This window comes from Oryx dammah, unplaced genomic scaffold (genome assembly GCF_014754425.2).
Source record: "Oryx dammah isolate SB20612 unplaced genomic scaffold, SCBI_Odam_1.1 HiC_scaffold_6, whole genome shotgun sequence".
NCBI lineage: Eukaryota > Metazoa > Chordata > Mammalia > Artiodactyla > Bovidae > Oryx > Oryx dammah.
Window position 1 is genome coordinate 23,234,027 of NW_024070190.1, and position 14,175 is coordinate 23,248,201.

A 14,175-nucleotide genomic window follows, 5' to 3' on the forward strand; every position below is an offset into this window, starting at 1 on the left:
GGGGACAGAATAAGTCTAGAGCTATAGTTTGAGAAGCAGGCTGGGGGACAGTCCTAAAGGCCTTGTTGCCTGGCCCACAGGAAATTCTGAATGTGATTAAGATGGGTGATACGATCAGAAGTACAGAAAGACGATTTTAAACAGTCAGACTTCTAATCTAATTAGAAGAAATAAAATAGAAATGGACTATATTAGACATGGGAAACTTGATAAAACCACACACTTAATAACAGCTCATGCTACTCCTAATAAAGTATAAATTACCAAAGCAACTAGAGGCATTAGAAAACCTAAATAAGTTTCAGCTCAGTTCAGTTCAGTTGCTCAGGCGTGTCCGACTCTTTGCGACCCCATGAATCGCAGCACGCCAGGCCTCCCTGTCCATTACCATCTCCCAAATTTATAATCACTGAAAACATTTTTCAGGCTATTTAATTTTAGATACTTTTTACTATGAAATGTGTCAAATGTGTGTAAAAGTGAAAAAGTATACAGTAAACCAACTCCCACATGAATATGAAACTCAAAGTTTCTTGGTATTCCTACAGATGCTCCCCACACTGTCCCTGGGATTATTTTTAAGGACAACCAAGACATTCTACAATTTCGCCAGTAAGTAATTGGAACATTTTTTTTAAGTTAATATGTTAATTTTATTGGCACATAATTGATTTATAGTGTGTTAGTTTCAGGTGTACAGCAGAGTGATTCAGTTACAGATATATATATTTTTTCATTCTTTTTGAATTCTTTTCTCATATAGGTTATCACAGAAAATTGAGTAGAGCTCTCTGTGCTATACAGTAGGTCCTTGTTGATTATCCGTTTTATGAATAGTAGTGTGTATGTGTTCATCACAAATTCCTGATTTATCCTTTCCCTTTTGGTAACCATAAGTCTCTTTTCAATATCTGCAAGTTTGTTCCTTTGTAGGTAAGTTCATTTGTAACTTTCAAAAGTGATCAGGTTCCACGTATAAGTGATATCATATGATATTGGTCTTTCTCTGACTTACCTCACTGGGTATGATCATCTCTAGGTCCATCCATGTCACTGCAAATGGCATTATTCCATTCGTTTTGATGGCTGAGTAACCGTCTATTGTACACATGCATCACATCTTCCTTATCCATTCCTCGGCCAGTGGTCATCTGGTTGCTGCCATGTGTTGGCTATTGTAAAGAGTGCTGCAGTGTACGTGGGGATGCAAGTTTCCTCTCAGATTATGATTTTTCTCAAGAGTGGGATTGCTGGATCATATAGTAGTTCCATTTTTAATTTTTTATGGACCCTCCATGCTGTTCTCCCCAATGGGTGTACCCCACCAACAGTGTAAGTGAGTTGCCTTTTCTCCATATCCTCCCCAGAAGTTATTGCCTGTAGACTTTTTGATGATGGCCAGTCTGATTAGTGTGAAGTGATACCTCATTGTAGTTTTGATTTGCATTTCTTTGATAGTGATGCTGAGCATCTTTTCATGTGCTTTCTGGCCACCTGTTTGTCTTCTTTGGAGAAATGTATATTTAGATCTTCTGCCCATTTTAAAAATACTTTCTGAGGACTACCATTCCAAAACCAGCTTTTGGGTGAATTTGTTCAAACTTTGTACCTTCTAGAACACTGAAAAGGATGGAATGGTTTGTAAATTGAGCAAGAGCTCAGCATAAACTAAAGCCAAAGGCTGAACTCCCCCAAAAGATGGAAAAACAAAAGACTAGAGATGAATTTTTCATGTGAATATAAATATAAATTCATAAATATTATTAAGTCAGTAAGAATACTGCAATAATATAAAATATTACAACAAAATTTGTTCAATGATGCAAGTTAATATCAATATAATATATTTCTAAAATGAAGCCCCAATATATTCTAAATTTAATCCCTGAAATAACTAAGTCAAAAAATGGGGGAAAATATCCCAACAGATGACCAAATAAACCCTAGAAATATTTTAACATTTATTTCTAATTTTAAAATGTCTAGTAATATGCAATAATAAGCATTTTCCTTAATATCACACTGGAGACTAATATTTGTGAGATTCCATGTAGATTCAGAACTGAGACAAGGATAAAATGTAAACAGAAATTATCACATAAAGGTTTACATGAATGAAAGCACAATATTTCCCTAAAGAGCAGAAAAGAAGACTTCAATATAGAGAGATACAAATGTTATTATATAATTAGAAACAGTATTGCAAGTAATCTATTCCTAGTAGAAATATAAGTTCCACTAGAAATTATATTGAAATTTTAACAAATAAATCTAAGCTTCATATGGAAAAAAGAAGATAGCCAGATATTTTTTACATGATGTGTACTATTAGATATTGAAAATTCATCTTAATGTTACAATGGATGCTACTTACAAGGAATACACAGAACAATAAAAGAGGCCACATCTTATAAACAGCCAAAATTATATAATGGATCCTTTATTCTCATCCAAAATAACATAAGAAAGGTGAAACTTAAATATGAAAAATGTAATCATAAACATTCTAGGCAAAAATACAGATATATATTTGAATAATTAGAGTGAGGAAGATCTTTGTTAGGAAATCATAAATCACAAGGGAAAGACAGAAAAAGATATTTGACATGAGAAATAAAAATTGGCATATGTGGCAGAAAGTTACTATTCTTAATATAAAGAAATATATATATAATCTCAAATCAGATATGTATCGAGCATGCACATCTCTCAAATCATATAGCAAAATAAAAAACACTGTCAAAACAATACGGACAAATATTATGAGTAAACAAATCATAATTAAGAAAATATAAATAAATGACAGAAGAGACAAGAAAAAAAATTGAAGCTCATTAGTAATTAAGTTAGTGGAAATTAGAATGATACTATAATGAAATTCCATTTTCCTCACATCAAAGTAGCAGAGCATTTAATTAATTATTTATATTACAAATATCAGTATTAGCTAAGGATCCAAGAAAGAGCACTCTCAAATACTTCCATTTGACATAAAATTGATATAAATGTGCTCAAGGTAATCTGGCAATACATACCAAAAGTATTAAAAATATGCATATAGCTTGACCAAGCAATATATATTTCTAAAATTATCCTTGAAAAAGTGATGTTACTGAAGTACATACATGAGAGAAGAAAAGACGTTCACAAAATACTAAGCAGGTCAATCAAATTAGAAGTGAGCTTTTATTTTGTCAAATATGATGAATATTATTGATATAGCAATGTTACTTATAATATGGTAAACTTGGAAATATAAGCAAAAATAATCACTGTAATCATTAATACCATTTTGCGGTTGGGTTAATTACAGATTCTTTGAATCTCATTTTGATAAAACTTATTTCAAAATTTTCTGGATTGGACATGCATGTACTATTTGGGGAGAAAAGTCAGAAAACTAATCATTCACAACAAACTGGCCTCAAGAAATATTTATTTTAAAACCGATAGTGATGTCTACTAAGGTCAAGTGGTCCCATGATCAAAGGTTGGGAGGAATACACTGAGGGCTGGGGTGGGGGGGTGGTGCGGTTGCAGAGAGGAGGGGTAGCTAGGAAGTGAAACTTCAGGAATAAATGCCAGCGATTCTTCAGAAATTAAAGTCAACTAGAGTAAGTATCTCAGAGAAGGCACTGGTGACCCACTCCAGTATTGTTGCCTGGCAACTCCCATGGGTGGAGGAGCCTGGTAGGCTGCAGTCCATGGGGTCACTAAGAGTTGGACATGACTGAGTAACTTCCCTTTCACTTTTCACTTTCATGCATTGGAGAAGGAAATGGCAACCCACTCCAGTGTTCTTGCCTGGAGAATCCCAGGGACGGGGGAGCCTGGTGGGCTGCCGTCTATGGGGTCACACAGAGTCAGACATGACTGAAGTGACTTAGCAGCAGCAGCAGCAGCAGCAGCAGAGTGAGTATCTATTTTCTTTTTGTTGGAGGGTGCTGAGATGGAAGAAAGGTTAACTTTAAGATTTCCAGTCCGGCCAAGCAGGTGTCAGATAATACGGATGATAAGTAAGATCCTGTCTCTCTGCCCAATTTTCCAGAAGCCAAGTTAAAGCTTCCTTTCTCATAGTGGAGTCCTTTATACCTCAGGCCATAAGACACCTATGTCCTCCAGATTCCAGCACAATTCATTCCACCATCATCCAGTATTTGACAGTCATTCTGCCTTGAGGTATGTCTTACAATGTTATTTTTATCATCACTTAATTTTTCTTACATTAATGTCTCTGTTGTGGCCAAGCAGTAGCAGTAAAGGAGAAGCAAATCAATGAGGAAACCTTCAAAGAGCACCCTTTCAGGAGAGGACCACAGCTCACTGCATGGTCCCCTGGACTGCTATATACCCCCTGGTGGCTTCTGTCTTTTCCCAACTCTGCTTCTCAGACCATGTTCATGTGAGTCTCATTTTGCCTAGCTCCTATGTCTTTTAGTTCCCTTGGTTCTGGTATCCTAAATTCTTAACAATATTCAGCCTGAACTTCCCTGAAACTTTGGGAAGTGTTGGTCATTTGCAAAATCCACATTGGCAGTGAAAGTAATACTTCATAAGAATTCGACCCTATCTCTAATAAACACACACACTCACAACCTTATTTTCCCCAACTACACTGTCAGGTATTTGAAGGAATGGGTTATATTTGATGATGATAAGGATGATGAAGAAAATAAAATAACACACCAGCCAATGTTATTTATGAATTCTTAATATATGCCTTGCACCTACATGCTAATGCAAACACTGATGTGCCTTCAAATGAAGTATTACCATTATGCCTTCACCTGCACACGTGCTAAGTTGCTTCAGTCATGTTAGACTCTGCCCTATGGACTACAGCCCACCAGCTTCCTCTGTCCATGGGTTTCTCCAGGCAAGAATACTGGAGTGGGTTGCCATGCCCTCCTCAGGGGATCTTCCCAACCCAGGGATCAAACTCGTGTCTTCCCTCTCCTGCACTGAGAGGTGGGTTCTTCACCACTAGTGCCGCCTGGGAAGCCCCAGTATCTTTTAGCTATTTAATAAACTATGCCATCACAGACTGGGTAAACTCAGAGGTTTAAAGGACAGATTCAGGGTCAGTGCCTGCTTCTGAGCTAAATGTCCCTCTGACTTTCACAGGTACCGCACACTGTCACATCTTCTGCTCACTCAACACTTTATTCATCCCGGGGGCCCACTCCATAGCTTAGCAAGCGCCACTGGCCTTGCATGTGAAGTTCTTTGTCAAGTCCTTTCCATAAAACTCCCCGCTGACCCTAGAAGGGAGTCAGTAGGTAGCAACTGAGTGAAGAATGAATTATTACATTTACCGCCTCAAAAAAACTATGGGAAAAGGAGGCTTATGCAGTATAACCAAAGCAACATTTTTAGTTATGATGTCATAATAGTTAATGGAGTGAAATAAATAAAAAAGTAATGGGTTGTTAAGTACCAGGTGTGTTCCAAAACTTGATTGACAGGAAAATGCAATAATTTCATTCACTGCTCTTGGTCAATTAGATGTTTGGGTGGAAACTACAGAGGCATGAGTAAAGTCAAGGAAATCTTTTGCAAAAGGTAAAATCCTAGGGAAAAACTAACAGGAATTTGTTAGTAAAATAAAAGAATACAGTTCTCTATTAGCATGACCTTGCTCCCCTTAAGCACCTTCATTTGACTGAATTTATAATTTTCCAGTGATATCAATGAAAAGAGATATGTCACAGTTGCAAGTAATACATTCATTAAAATCGTTTATCTTTACACTTCATTATTAACTGCAACAACAGAGTATATGAAATATCTTTTACAGAGAAATCCAGAAGACAGAGTAATGGGGAAAAAATGATCTTTCATTTGTTTTATACACAATCAAAAGTAGATGACTGCCTGATCTGAAAAACCGAAAAGGCCATCATAAATTTACATTTGTGTCTTACTCTATGTGCTACAGGAAAAAAAAAAATAACCAAAAGAGCTATATTTCATAACTGAATTCATGTCTGAGTCAGGACTCCAGTTCTTTAGATCAATTCACTGGGAAACTCTAGCCCTTGACCTATAGAAACATTCCAAATATTTTGGAATTCAAAATGTTTTGATATGTATGTGCATCTGTGTGTGCTAACTCGCTTCAGTCATGTCCAGGTCTTTGTGACCCAATGGATGTAACCCACCAGGCTCCTATGTCCACTGTAAATCCTTTGTGGAATAAGAGGGGAGAGACACATACATAGATAAATAGCCACTGAATGAGCAAATGAATCCAGTTTGGAGAGGAAACAACACTTTTACATGGCTACTTTCTAAACATTCCAAATGGTGTCCAAAGTATCTTTGAAATAGGGTGATCGCTTTTCCACTTGGGACACAACTCCATTCTGTTTCCTGAGTCTGGCATATGCATTGGGATGACAAAGATAATGGACATCCCAAGAAAAGTTCTTCAAGATCAGTGTAAGGTCTTCCACAGTGCTAAAGCTCATCGCTGTATGATTTTTCTCTAAAACCTGTCACAAAGAGTAAACAGGGCCCCTGTTCCCTGAAAACTACCAGTTACGGAAATAGATTTTCCTGCTGAAAGCACACAGCGGTTTCTGCGGTGTCCAAAGCTCTGTGTTCTCCCTGCCAAGGTACAATTTGGAGGAGGGTCAGGAGAAAAGATGTTTTCTAAAATGTATGAAGCCAGCTCTGTGAAATCAAAGAGGAACTGCCTGTATGTGGTAGATAATAAACCAGCATATATAATAGACATCTTTAATATTTCAAGTACATGATGATTTGGGTTCTAAAAAACTGGCTCCCTTACAACAGTTACGTTGCAAGTTATCATCATAAAGAGTTTAACCCCAAATCTACTCTGAAGGTAATTTATACAAAACAGTTCTTTTATTTCGAAGGGGGTAAGAATGTTTCCATTTCTTCATTTATTAATCAACTCGTTTACTCATCTGTCTGTCAGTCTAGCCATTTAGCTCATCCATTTGACATATATATTCTGAGTAGATACTTTGTATTAATATAAGGCACATGTAGCAGCTAGAGAGGAAAGGCAGATAAAACGTGCTCATCTATAATAACAATCAAAGGAGAAGGTTATTATGCATCATGAGATGTGTAAATTGTTTGGGGAGATCAGAGAAAGGAGAGATGAATCCCAAATGAGGGGCTTGAAGCAGGGCTCTTTATAGAAAGTGGCATCTGAATTGGTTCTTGAATAAGTTAAATGATTTAAGTGCACTTAATATTTTAATTTCAATCTGACCTAGCTAAAAGCAGACAACATGTAATCAAGCTTCTCCATTAATAGAGATATGTGTTTATAATCTATGACTAGTTATTTATATTTTGAGCCACAGTTTTGTCTAATTGGGGGAACAGTGTAGACTAAAATATAACATTGAGGACTGGATAGAACTGGGCCAAAGTCTTGATTCCTGCACTTAATATCCATGTGACCTTTGGCCCATTTCCTAACATCACTATATTTCAGTTTCCTCATCCATTAAATGGAGATGATAATAGTGCCTCCTTGGTAACATTTTTGTGAAAATTAAGTTGTAAGAAGTAGGTAAGTCCCTTAGAAAGTTGACTAACATAGGTTAGCACTTGGTTAAAAGGCAGTCCTATTGTTTGCATTGCTGGTAGACCTTCTTCACGTAACTCAGGAGATGCCCAACAGAGGTGAACCTCAAAAACAAACTGATGACTGTAACTGGCAATGCCTGCCATTACACTGGAGGGGCAGGATGACTGCCACCCTCTCTTAATAAAGTTTCTTCTGTGTCTGGCGGCATCTACCAGTACACTATGTCTCTTCAACAGCAGTCCCAGGAGCTCATCCTTCTACCTTGACTTCACCTACTTTTGTAAAATCACTCACACTTTGTGAGGTTATCCAGAGCCCCTCCAAAGCCAGCGTCTTGTATTCCATATAGTCTATAATTGTGACTCAGATGATCCCAAGCTATCCTCTAAATTTTTAAAAAACATATCCAGCAGATTCTGTCTGATGCAATTAACAGATAATCAGAAACTTCTCTTTACTTATACTACTAACCATGTGCTATCGTTTTTAGCACTTGAGTCATTGATTGAAATTCAAGTTTTGTGGTCGCTGAACCAAGACACAGTAAACAATATCAATATTAGATGACCACTAATTATCTGAGGGGAAAAGGCTGGTACACGGAAATGGCATCTTTCCCTACTGGCCAGGCTGGTAAGAAATAAACTAGACGGGCATTGTCCAGTGTAGTAGCTACGAGCCACTTGCGGTTTTGAGCATTTGAAATGTAACTAATCGTGTATTGGATAGAGACGCACTATGGGTATAAATTATGTGCCAGATTTTGAATACTTAATACACAAAAAAGTATGTAAAATATTCAATTCATAATTTTTGTAATGACACATGATGAAATAATGTTTTAGATATACTGAGTTAAATTAGATATATTAAAATTCTTTTCATCTTTTTATGTTTCTATGACTAGTAGAAAAATTTTAATTATATAGGTGGTTCACATGACATTTCTACTGGGCAGCACTGGACTAAGAGGGAGGCTCCCATCCCAGTGGAAAGACAGGGTCTGTCCTGAGGGCAGAGGAACAAGCACTTCTTGAAACCTCAAAGTACCTCTGAGGTTCCAGATGCCCAGAGGACACAGCAATTACCACACTTCTTTCCAGTCTCTGCAGCAGGTAGAAGGAATAACTGTGCCCTCACCTGGAAGGATCTCAGGAATCTTACAGAGGGGCTAGATTAATCCCAGGTATTACCAGTATGGGGAGGAACTGTCCCAGCAGGTAATTAAGTCAGCAGTCCCTCCTGACCCATTCACCTGTGTGATAAGCCAGCCCTCCGTATTTCACAGTGTCAAGTAGCTCCTTGTTACTTACTGAATCAAAAAATACCCATAAGCTGAACACCGAAGATATTTTCAAACATTATTTGATGTTGCATATTTTGGTGAAAGATGAAATTGAGAAGCACCAAGAAGCTGATTGGACTACTGAGTTTAAGGAAGCTTGAAGTAATAAATTCCCAGCTGCTCAAAACCCATCTCATTTCCGGCGTGGTCATCTAAGCGGACCGTATTTTTCTATAGTTTTGTCACAGTGAAGAATCCGGGTTTTCCAAGCCAGCTGACCAACCATGAGTAGAGGAAACACTCCTATATTCAACACTGAGCATCAGGTACTGCCTAACCTAAAAATGGGCACTGGCTGGTCTAAGGATGGAAAAGCAAAGATCCCCAGGTCTGACTAACACTTTAAAATAAAAAATAAAACAATCTCTTTGTGGAGGAGCAACCCAGGTCACATTCCACTGTTCCTACAAAAAATCATAAATTTTAATATCTAATTTTCAAAGAGAATAGTCCATTAATGAAGAGGAAACTGTTTCAATAAATTACAAATTATCTCAGTGTAAAATAACTGTCCAAGTAACTTTAGACAAAATAAACTGCAGGCCTTCATAAGACACTACAATGCTGAATCACAACCAAAAAACAGCAGCTGGTGTTTGTGCTGATGGCTTAAAAGTACTTTCCTATCAAATGTGAATTGCCAGATAATCTACAAATTACATAAGGGAGGCACTGTTTTCCCAGGTTTGCAAATGATGAAGCCTAAGAGTTTATACCTAGTAAATGACCAAAGTAAGAATCAAAATTCATGTCTCTTGAGAGCAAACTGCACATTTAAAAAATGATCCAACAGGTACCCTAATGAAAGCCACATTAAGTGTTAAGATCTCAGTATTTGGAAGACTCAGCAGATCTTATTTTTAAAATTCTAAAAAAGACATGTGCGTATGGCCCTTAGAGCTGGAAATGCTAGGATTGTGAATATGAAGTTGCATGAAGAATTGGGTAAAAACAATGAAAGAATATTATTTCTGAATTACTTTCCATTTTTTTCTCAACACAAGGATAATCTGTGTTCATTACAGACATATAAACAAGAATATTTAAATACATATAATTTCACAAACCAGAGAAAAATCATCATTAATACGTCAATATTGATGCCGCACGCAGAGGTGATCTTCGATATATTTAGCAGCGAATGTGGCACTTCAGAAGAAGGGGACGGTCATAACGATGCCACTTTATATAGTCTGCAGAGATGTACCAGTAGCTACACGTGCCACAGCAGCTCTGTCATGTTTTATAAGAATCTTACAATCTTACAGATTTTCAACCTCCTTTTTAAAAGTCACAGTATACTTTAAACATGTTATAAAGCCTGCTTCATTTTTTCTATATGTAGTCTCCCTTCCAGAGAAAGCAATGACACCCCACTCCAGTACTCTTGCCTGGAAAATTCCATGGACCAAGGAGCCTGGTGGGCTGCAGTCCATGGGGTCGGTAGGAGTCGAACACGACTGAGCAACTTCACTTTCACTTTTCACTCTCCTGCATTGAAGAAGGAAATGGCAACCCACTCCAGTGTTCTTGCCTGGAGAATCCCAGGGACAGGGGATCCTAGTGGGCTGCCATCTATGGGGTCACACAGAGTCAGACACGACTGAAGCGACTTAGCAGCAGCAGCAGCAATCTCCCTTCTGGAAAAGGAAAGGCTGAGGTTCATGGTGGCCGTGACTGTTTATCATGCATTCCACAGGGATTCACTGACCATCCTCTGCTTCAAAAGTGCTGAGTAAGATGCTAGGTGAGAAAGAGTAGGAAAGGCCAAGGTTCTGCCCTTAATATCCTAAAAGCCAGTAACAGCACTTGGCTCTGATGAGGACACCACCCAATGGAGCACCTCGGCTCTTTATTCCAAAGGTGGTAAAGAAGAAGACTGAGGCTTTCAGTGCTTTGTTATTTGAAGCTCCATTACAGCTTCTGCTAAATAACCTTTCTTGAGCAAGCCCTTGGTTACTCTGCCAATGTGTCCTGAATAAATTCCACCATAAAAGTGATCAAAGGTGGTGTCAGGTTCTTCACTGCTTTGTGCATATTATCTGACTTTTCCTCCAATGACCCCATCAAGTAGTGCCTATAACCACCTCCATTTTAAAGATCTGGAAATTAAGACTTGGAGACATTAATTAACTAGGCTAAGTTTACACAACAGATTTATCTGACTCCAGAGACCAGGCTCTTAACAGCACACAATACTGCCTTTAGATTACGGACCATGGAAAGACAGTCGTAATATATCAAGTGAAATAAGCCTGGCCCAGAAGGTGCACAGATGATCCAATCCTGCCCAACTTTTACCCTATCATTCCACTTCCTTTGTGCTTCAACTCATGGTCCTTTTAGGTGCAAGAGGAAGATGAGCTCTTTCCCCACAGAAAACCTTCTCAGCTGTTACTATGTCTCCCTACAATGTTTTTCTCTGCATTCTTAGCATGAACAGATTTCAACCTTAATATCTCACCATGAATGTCACTCATCAGAAAGGATTTCCCCTGGTCATCCGTTCTAGCATAATCTTTCTGATATTACTCTGCTTCCCCTCTCCCACCTCTTTAAAACATGAATGAAGCAGGTTTTAGAGTAGTCAGTACAAAATAATTCTGTCTACATAAAACACTCTAGTATGCACCCAAATAAACTCATGTATACAACACACCCCATCCTGGAATGAAATACAAAAAGAAAAAGAAAAACATAAGAAAAATAAGGAAAAAGAAAGAAAAGTATTTATTCCAAGATTTTAACACCTTTTTTTCCCCCTGGAGAGTATGGCTTTTGAGATTTTCTATGGTTTTATACTTGTCTGCCCTTTCTGATAATGAAGAAAGAGAAAAGTGTTAGTCGCTCAGTCACGTCCGACTCCTTGTGACCCGAAGGACTGTAGCCTGCCAGGCTCCTCTATCCATGGGATTCTCTAGCCAAGAGTGGAGTGGGTTGCCATATCCTCCTCCAGGGTATCTTCCCAACCCACTTTCTAATCTTTGGTAATTAATACTGATTACTCAAATAGTACATTTCAAACACATAATGGTGACTCTAACATAAGCAATGACAATCCCCCCTCTTTTTGCTTTAGGTAAGGAAACAGAGCAGATGCTGCTCTAGCTGCGATTTTTGCATTAGGTATCCAAAGGCACAGCAAGTAGGGATTTCATCTTCCAGTGCAGAGGGTGTGGATTCAATCCGTGATCAGGGAGCTAGGGTCCTGTATGTCTCATGGGTGGGCAACCAAGACATGGAACAGAAGCAAGTTTGTAGCAAATTCAACAAAGACTTTAGAAATGGACTATATCTATCTATCTATCTATTTATCTATATCTGTGTGTGTGTGTGTGTGTGTGTGTGAAGTCGCTCAGTTGTGTCCGACTCTTTGCGACCCCGTGGACTGTAGCCCGCCAGGCTCCTCTGTCCATGGGATTCTCCAGGCAAGAATACTGGAATGGGTTGCCATTTCCTTCTCCAGGGGATCTTCCCAACCCAGGGATTGAACCTGGCTCTCCTGCATTGCAGGCAGACACTTTATCCTCTGAGCCACCAGGGAAGCCCCTATATCTATCTATCTATCTATCTATCTATCTATATATATATATCAAGTCATGGCAAATAATTCAGGGATTAAATGTTTTTCCTTTGTCCTTTACAGAGTTTTCTTTGAGGGATAGTGGAGGGTCAGAAGTAGAAAGAATGGTTTTAACAATAACAGCAGTAACCACAGCAGTTAAGAAATGTCCTACCGCATATTCTCATTAAAAAAAAAAAAAGTCTGTGTAAAAGTATAAACACACGCAAAGCAACAGCCCAATCAAGAGCAGCAAATGAGACTCTGCCACACCCAACCGCCCCGAGCCTCAACCCACAAGTCAGTGACTCTGTAGACAAGGCTCGTCACTGCAGTTGTAAAAATCTCTCTCAGGCAACAGCCAAGGAAAGCTGAAAGCACTGTTCTGGGAGACTGTGATTACTGAGGATGGAGGGAGGGGCAGGAAGCCTTGATAAACCCTCAGGACTTGCACGGCAGCAGGCTTTTCATCTGTGTTTACCTGAAAAAACCCGTTTTTTAAAATCTGTCATTAGCTCCAAAATAAATGAATTCTCCAGTTGAATAACTGGGACAATTTGCAATTATTTGGTCAAACGCCAAAATACCTCTGCAGCTTTGCTGACATGGACATGGCAGAAAGGCTTGCAAAGGACGCATTTGGCACGAGTCAAACTGATGGGAAAGAAATGGCTATCATAACATTGGCAACCAGATAAAAGGACTTTTAAAAATATCTGCTGGCACAAATTTTCATTTATTCTAAGGATAAAATCCACTGAGTAACTTGGCTTTACTTGAAGGGGAAATTTTAGAGCAAAAATGCCATTTCTTTTGAGAAGGAGGTTATCAAAATAATTGTACTTTCCTGTTCTTACTTTCCAGAGAACTGAGCTTGTGTGGCATTCATACGTACACAGTGATATAGCTCAGTGTCACCAGGGCAGGGCGAGAAATGTGACCCAGATGCACAAGTCACACTGGAGATTTGTATACTGGTCCAAGAACTTTTCATCACTACTTAAAAAAAATATGTAAAGTGGAATATTTTGTGGTTTTCCATAGATTAGGTTTCCTGTATGCTGTTTGCTAAGTCGCTTCAGTCATGTCCGACTCTGTGCGACCCCATAGACAGCAGCCCACCAGGATCCCTCATCCCTGGGATTCTCCAGGCAAGAATACTGGAGTGGGTTGCCATTTCCTTCTCCAATGCATGAAAGTCAAAAGTGAAAGCTAAGTCGCTCAGTCGTGTCCGACTCTTAGCGACCTCATGGACTGCAGCCCACCAGGCTCCTCTGTCCATGGGATTTTCCAGGCAAGAGTACTGGAGTGGGGTGCCATTGCCTTCTCTGTATGCTGTTTAACTGAGGTTATAAGTGAGAGTGAATCCAATTCTCTGAAGTGCTTTTTCTCTGAATACTGAGCACTCAGAAATCCAGCCAGCAAGGGCTTGGTTTCATGTTACCACTGTCGAAGGAATTTGGGTTCTTTTCCAACACCTTCTCGCCTTGGGTAACTTCTTCTTTACCCTTTGCTGTAAGTGAGAGCTGGGGAACAAAAAAAAGGCATTTCCCTTGGCGTCTGACATGCGAACAGGAAGAAGAGCAGATGAGAGAATGGCAAAGGATGGAGATTCACAGGTTATCGCCTGCCACAACCATCAATATCCTCCTGCAGGATTTGAGACTGAGTTTTAACTTACTATTTTAATTTGCA

At 38.8% G+C, this 14,175-nt stretch overlaps 1 protein-coding gene across 2 annotated transcripts in view; it reads right to left on the reverse strand.

Moving 5' to 3' along the window:
• NRG3 (neuregulin 3) overlaps window positions 1–14,175 on the reverse strand; it is a 1,219,292-nt gene that overhangs the window by 1,164,507 nt on the left and 40,610 nt on the right. The gene's annotated exons all lie outside the window — the stretch shown is intronic.